Source organism: Silene latifolia, chromosome 9 (genome assembly GCF_048544455.1).
Source record: "Silene latifolia isolate original U9 population chromosome 9, ASM4854445v1, whole genome shotgun sequence".
NCBI lineage: Eukaryota > Viridiplantae > Streptophyta > Magnoliopsida > Caryophyllales > Caryophyllaceae > Silene > Silene latifolia.
This window is the reverse complement of record NC_133534.1, coordinates 199,077,416-199,084,381: the sequence shown is the minus strand read 5'-3', so window position 1 is coordinate 199,084,381 and position 6,966 is coordinate 199,077,416. Positions and strand designations below refer to the sequence as shown.

Sequence of the window (6,966 nt, the reverse complement as noted above, 5' to 3'; positions counted from 1 at the left end):
AGGCCTATAGGATCTTGGATGAATGTATATTTGTGGATAATTTGTCGTGGTGTTGATGTGAATGAATGTGAACGCGCGAATGCGGATGTCTTGAATGGATGCAGATGTGAATGTCACGATGCCCTTCTTGATTTGCTCCTTTGGCTATTTATAGGGTAAGAACCCTAGATATGTCCTATCTTGAATATGGAAAGGGAATATAATTTCCATAAGAACTCTTTCCATACTTGGCCGCCTTTCCCAATTCTCCCTGGTCTCCCTAACTTCTCCCTAACTCCTCTTTCCTTAATCTAGACGCTTTCAATGATGGGCTCCTTATCTCTCTTGAGCCCGTTTCCTCTTTCTCCAACCGCGGGCTTCCTTCCTCCTTATCACTCCTTCCGTAGCTCTTATTTTATTAAGTGGGCCTCCTTTGTTGTGCTATTTTTAGCCCAAACAGTTTGCCCCAAATTTCTTGTGAAGTACGCTTTCAGGTATCGAGCAAGGAATTTACGTAACCAAATGCTAAAAACCCTAAGCCGTCTTTTATACTCCTTCCCATGAAATCCATCATTTCAGCCGCCCTACTCCTCTTTTCTCACACCCAACTCCCTCTCTCCTCTTTATAACTCCAACGTCCATCTTCCACTTTCATTAATCCCAAATCATTTCAAAAAATACTCCTCTCTCTTAAACCCTCAACCTTCCTTCTTCTTCGTGTTGGAAATCTATATCTCATTATACAACATATTCTTATATGTTTCAAATTTATTTAGTCATAAAATAAATTCTAGATCTTATGCATGCAAACTAAAATAAATAAGTGAAGAAATCATTTTCTCACCATATGAATTTCGGTCAAATGGGCACCAACAAGATCTCCTTCTTGTTAGTTCTTGAGCTTTCCAATATTGGATGAACATACATGACCTCAAAATAGGAGCCCTCCAATTAGTTGCACCCAAGACTATCCCTCAAACCCACAAACTAATATGTACTAGATATTTATATTTTGGTTTACCTTAAAATTGATTACTAATACTCATATATTACATTAACTAGTTTAGAACCCGTGCAAAATTGCACGGGCATATTTAAAATAATTTCTAAAATTTTATTGTTACAAATTTATTGCCAAAGATATATAAAACGTAATAAATAAATAAAAAATTTCTTTTCCAACCACCATGGTGGAAATTGCAACTCGTTCAACCGATTCCTTTATGGATGGATGGATAAGTGGCTTCAGGTATGCTACCGATTCCTCTGTGGAAGTTTAGCATAACGTCGATCTGGCAAAGCTGAACCGACTTGGTAAGGCTAACCTGAGAGCAGAAAATGACCCGAAATGTATCACCCGAAGTGACCCGAGCCGAAAGTGACCCGGCCTAAAGTGACCGAATTAAGTGAGCCAAAATGACATGATGGACCCAAAATGACTTAATTATGGTAAAATCATAACCCGAAATGACCCAGATTGACCCGACCAAAATGACTCGATCTGAAGTGACCCGACCTGATGTCACCTGATCCGAACCCGAACCCGACCCGAATGACAAATTCGCCAGGTCTAGCATAAAGCCCACAAACGCTTATTAACTCAGATTTTAGAAAATAATCATGTCTGCCATTTTAATGAGTACGAATACTATAAACTGAGATACTAATAAAAATGATTACAATATAAGATACAATAGGTACGATAATTATGAAAACATTTACCAAATGAATAATACATTTTGAAGCAGAATCAATAATAAAGGGAGTACCAAAAAATATATAAGTAGGTATAACAAAAGTGATCTCTCAATAACTTAATGAGAGACCGTCTCTCCAAAGTTTTAGGGTTCATAATCAAAAAGATTATAACAAACAATGTCATTTCGTTTTTGGTACGCACAAACACTGTCATTTCTAAAATCAAATAAAACAACACAAACCGAATATTCAAATTCATTGTAACTACTTGACCGCACATCGATTAGAGGTGACGACAGATAACACACCAAACAATGTCATCTCCACAATTAATTTTCCACTTAATCATGCGTTATTATTAACTAAACCTTCTCTCTACCTATAATTTGGAGCCACCAACAAAGTCCCGTTGATGAGTATTATTTTTGTACAGATGAACGGGGAGTATCTAACAACCGTGTAGTTCCAGATCTCATTTGTCATTGCCACTTTTGTCCACCTTTCTTCAACCCAACCCTATATGGCTATATACCTACACTCAATAATAGGAAAATGTGAGAAGAGTTTAACAGGGGATAGATCCGATAGAACCATAGTTAGAACATTGCGAAAAAGGATAGGTTGAGATTTTTTAGGTAGGAATACCACGGAAGAAGTTTGAGAGATGAGAGGGAGAATAAAGGCAGGGAATATGATTTAAAATTTTCATTAAGACCGTCTTAACTTAAGTCGCTTTTACATACAATTAAAATAGAAGTGGAAATAAAAGAAGGTTGTGATGGGTTTTAAGTTAAGACGGTCGTAAGCATAACAAACTAAAATTTCATACGGAGTACAATTGATGGATCCTAATAAGAAAATGAAATTTGACAAATTTGCTTGTGTCTTGAATGACCATTTGAAATATGTCGTAAGTCAACTAAGGAGTCCAAAACCATCAATAAACCAAGAAGATTATTATAGTGAATATAATCTTGTCCTCGACAACATAATACTTAGGGGTTGTTTGGTTGATCTAGTGGAAGCAGCACCCACACCGTAAGAAAATCAAAGACTGGGTTGGGTCATCGTTCTCCACTGATACAAAGTTGTGACTAATCCCTCAAAATGGCTCAGAAGCATCGTCAAAGTAAAGAAATAATGTTCACCAAAAAAGGACCAAAGAACAATGTTCACTAATAACTTAATAAGGCAGCGTCGAAAGTCACTTCGTAACACATTGATTTACCATCGACAATTTTTTCATTCACCAACAATATACTCTTATAGTCCTATTGTCGTTTGGACAAAATCACTTCAAATTATATCCATAAAATAATTCAATGAGAAATTTAAATTTACTACTAACGAAGAAAAAGATTGCATAAATGTAAGTAACTTGCAAATTTGTTTTAAACAATCAGCCTTATTTAGTTTTTTCACCTATAACTCTATGTAATGTTACCAATTGTAGTTGCTAAAAATCCGTATCTTAGTAATTGTTATTTTATGTTAAAACATTTGCATATTTAACATAAGTTTATCTCTTAAATGCAGTTTCTATTGGCATAGTTAAAAGCAATATACGTAATCTAAAACACATTCCAGGGTGGTAGAGAAAATTTTGATTGCACAATAAAAAAAGATCACAGAGCCAAATTTAATTGTTTGCGTAATATATGTGAAAAATAAACACAACAAATTTGTTGATTAAAGTGGACAATGTATAAATAAAATCACATATTATATATTCTACCAAATTTAATTGTTTGCGTAATATATGTAAAGAATAAAATTACATGAATTTGAATTTAAGCAAAAATCAACACAACAGATTTGTTGATACAAACGAAAGTGATACATGGAAGAAGAAGAAGAGGTAAAAAAGTTACATACCCTCGCAAGACCGATTAAAGCTCCTTCAACCAGTATAACATATATACAACTTGTACATGCCTAATCAATCTAAAGTATTAACAAAGTAATAATTAGTACTATGTAATTAATTGAAAATACTGATCCTAGCGAATAGCGGAAAACTAATTACCTCTTTAATAATGAATTTTATAATCAATAGCACCATGATATACCTGTTGCTAATTGCTTCATTATTCAAGAAGTAGGCAGCGAAAATGAAAAGAAAGAGGAGTAGCGATGATCGATCTGAGTATGATGCCGGAATAGCGAACTTCGAGAGCTTTGTATTATTTAGGGTTAAGTCAATTAAGCACTCTTAAGCGCGAAATTAGGAGGGCTGTAGAGATAGACGGCTGAGGCAGGATATGCTTGAGTAGATTAGTTTATTAGGGTTAGATAGGTGGGCGGGAAAAAAATGCATAGAAAAGCGACACGTGTCCAATCTAATGTATAGTGGTTCTTCTATTATACTTTTATATAGATAATTTTAGTAATCCTTTTGAACAAATTGAATCAAAACTCATCTTTTTGATGAAGATTAAAGAGAGGGAAGAGATGAAAAATACTTGAACTTTTGGCATGTGATATTAGAATGAATTATATGTGAAAAACTCTCTTGTTTTTCCTCTAAAAACCGGTGGCCTTATGTTAGCATAGACCATAATTATTTTTCTTTTTGTCTTCACAAGACAAATGGGTGTAAGGCTTTTTCATGGTCAAGTCACTATCAAGTGTCATAGACAAATGAATAAGACAAATGAACAAGACAAAATTTCTAAGCATGCCCACCCAATTTTCGGTTTCTATGTAGTAATATGGAGTCCATTTTATTTTTGTCAATTGTACAATTGTATGTCATGTGACATGTGACATGTCTTATGTCATGTTTTAATTTAAAATGCATATTTAACAAATTAAATATCATTTACAAATTAAATAAATCATATTTAACAAATTGACTAGTAATTTAAAATTACTTTCTCATAAAATGGTCATTTAATTACTAGTTAGTATAATTCACAACATCTTGTAATTATAACTAACTTATCATTCTCATCTCGCGTGTTTCGCAAACACCGATTAATTTTAGTAATATAACTTCTTAAATTACTAAATAAAATCTCATTTAATCACATTATAATAAGATGTCATTTTTCTCGCTTATAATAATTTGTTCAATTTTAAGGAATTAATTAATCTGTATCATCATACAATTAATTAACCTTTTCAATTAAGGGAATCGTCCTTTAGGTGTGACCTCGAGGATCAATCGATCACCACCGTCGCACGACATAATGTCAAACTCTAGTCAGCCAATCATTACCGATATGTGTGGACCAGTTGACTATATATGTAATGTATCATCCCTTTCGTATTCTTGGTATGAGATTTAATAATGATATTTAAATCATGTGATCGCACTATTGTTGAGGACACATTTCCCAACAATCTCCCACTTGTCCTCGACAAGTGCGCGTCACCAATTCTCTTGTCCTATTACTATCTCCCACTCAATGCAAGGTGTCTTTCGGGTCGTACTTGCAAGTGATCATATCGAGAGTGGTTTCCTCGATCTGGAGAATAACTGATTGACCGGAATTTATCCACCATGGATACCTTCCGAGCGTGGCCACGCAATTCCAGTTCATTACTCCTCGAGTGGCCCTGAGATATTGTTTTAACCCTGACAAGGGGGTGGACAATTCCTATCGCACTCATTCCCTTTGACTAGCCACAGCCATCATAACCCAAAATATGCCCATTTGACCCCATTTACGAAGGTCGTAGTAACACAAATCAAAGTTAATCTGAAACTGTGCCATCTTAGGCGAACAGTCTTTAGTCAAAAGAATCGACTCATTAGAATACAATAGTAGCTCTCGCCACGACCAGGCTATATAAATTTGCCAGAACTCTATAAGCGGTCACTGCCCGACAAAGTGTTCCTAACAGTCTGCCCATCTGATCGACTAATCATCTCACATAACTCTATGGCACTTGAACTTGCCATCAATCGCGTCACACTCTAGTCACTTCGAGACGTCACCTTATACAAGTGACTATGGGCGAATACCATGCTAATCCGTGTTCACTTTAACGGGGTTCAATTGTCTCTACAACCCGTTTGGATGTAACAAAGTATAATAAAAGAGTTTTAAAGTAAAACTCGAACGACAAATGCGATTATCACATATGAATAGTCAATGCCTGATTACTATTTCATGTTCTATAATCCTGTTTGATCTTTGAATGTAGTTGTTCATCTCAATTTAATTGAAATGACATGACTCATCATGTTAAGCCTATGAGAAGGCTTTGGTTAGTAGGTTTTATCAACTTCTTGTACCTTACTCAACCTTACTACATACTCGTTTTCCTTTGTAATTTATATATTTGCATTACAAAACTTTCTGAGTACGTGTCGAGATCCAATCAAGACATAAGCCCTCTAGCCTAAGAATAGTACCCACTGTTTTCATAGTGTGCGGCACTCATCCTTCTTGCACATCCCATGATTGCAAGTGTACTCAATTTCCGTTGTAAATATTTCTCATTGTTCTTTATTGCCTAGAACGATTCTAGAAAATCTATTTCTTAAACAACATAGCCACAATGGTATCTTAACCATCCTAATGTGTTTTGATTATGGTTTTGTCACAAACCATGCGCAATCTCAATTGTCAATTGTCACTTGTGTAACACCCTTACACAAAATTGCATCATAAACACTTTGCTTTATTTCCTTAATGCTTCTACAAGCACTTAAGGGTAATCTTTATGGCTTACTTGGTAAAGATTACTTAAATTCGATTTTGAAAACAATTCATCATACTCAAAGTATATGAAGTGTTATACATCATTACTTATTTAATTGATCCGGCAGCGGAAGCAAATGGAATCAATCAAATATGTTCAATTTAATTGAACTAGTCATAAATCTTATCAACATAAAACTTCTTATTGACGCTAATACCATGTGGATTTATCTTCATAAATCCGGATATATTAAAGATGTATTATATTACTCCAAGAGTCTTAAATATATCATCCACATATAAGACTAATTAAAATTTCCGTAACTCCCACTAAACTCCATGTATAAACACAACTTCTCGACTTATCGAGAAAAGTTTTATAACATATGATCAAAACATTGATTCCAACTCATTGATGTCCTACTTAAGATTCTCTCTTAAGTTTCACATTATCTTAGGATTGCAAGAATCTACAAAACTCAAGACATGTATTGAATACATTCCTTCTAATTGAAGAAGTGGGTTTTAGATTCACTCGCTATGTATTTCATAATAATGAAACACAATCCCTAAGAAGATCCAAATAGACTTAAGCATTTCAACCAGTGCAAAACTCTTTGCCACCAATCTTGCTTTG

General features: G+C 34.6%; 1 long non-coding RNA gene across 1 annotated transcript; it reads right to left on the bottom strand.

Annotated features, from left to right (window-relative positions):
* Nucleotides 1–2,147: 2,147 nt before the first annotated feature.
* Nucleotides 2,148–3,963, bottom strand: LOC141598447 (uncharacterized). The gene is made up of 3 exons (XR_012523517.1): nucleotides 3,747–3,963; nucleotides 3,553–3,621; nucleotides 2,148–2,209 (listed from the first exon to the last, which is right to left on the bottom strand). It is a non-coding gene; the product is annotated as an uncharacterized LOC141598447 (long non-coding RNA).
* Nucleotides 3,964–6,966: the final 3,003 nt, after the last annotated feature.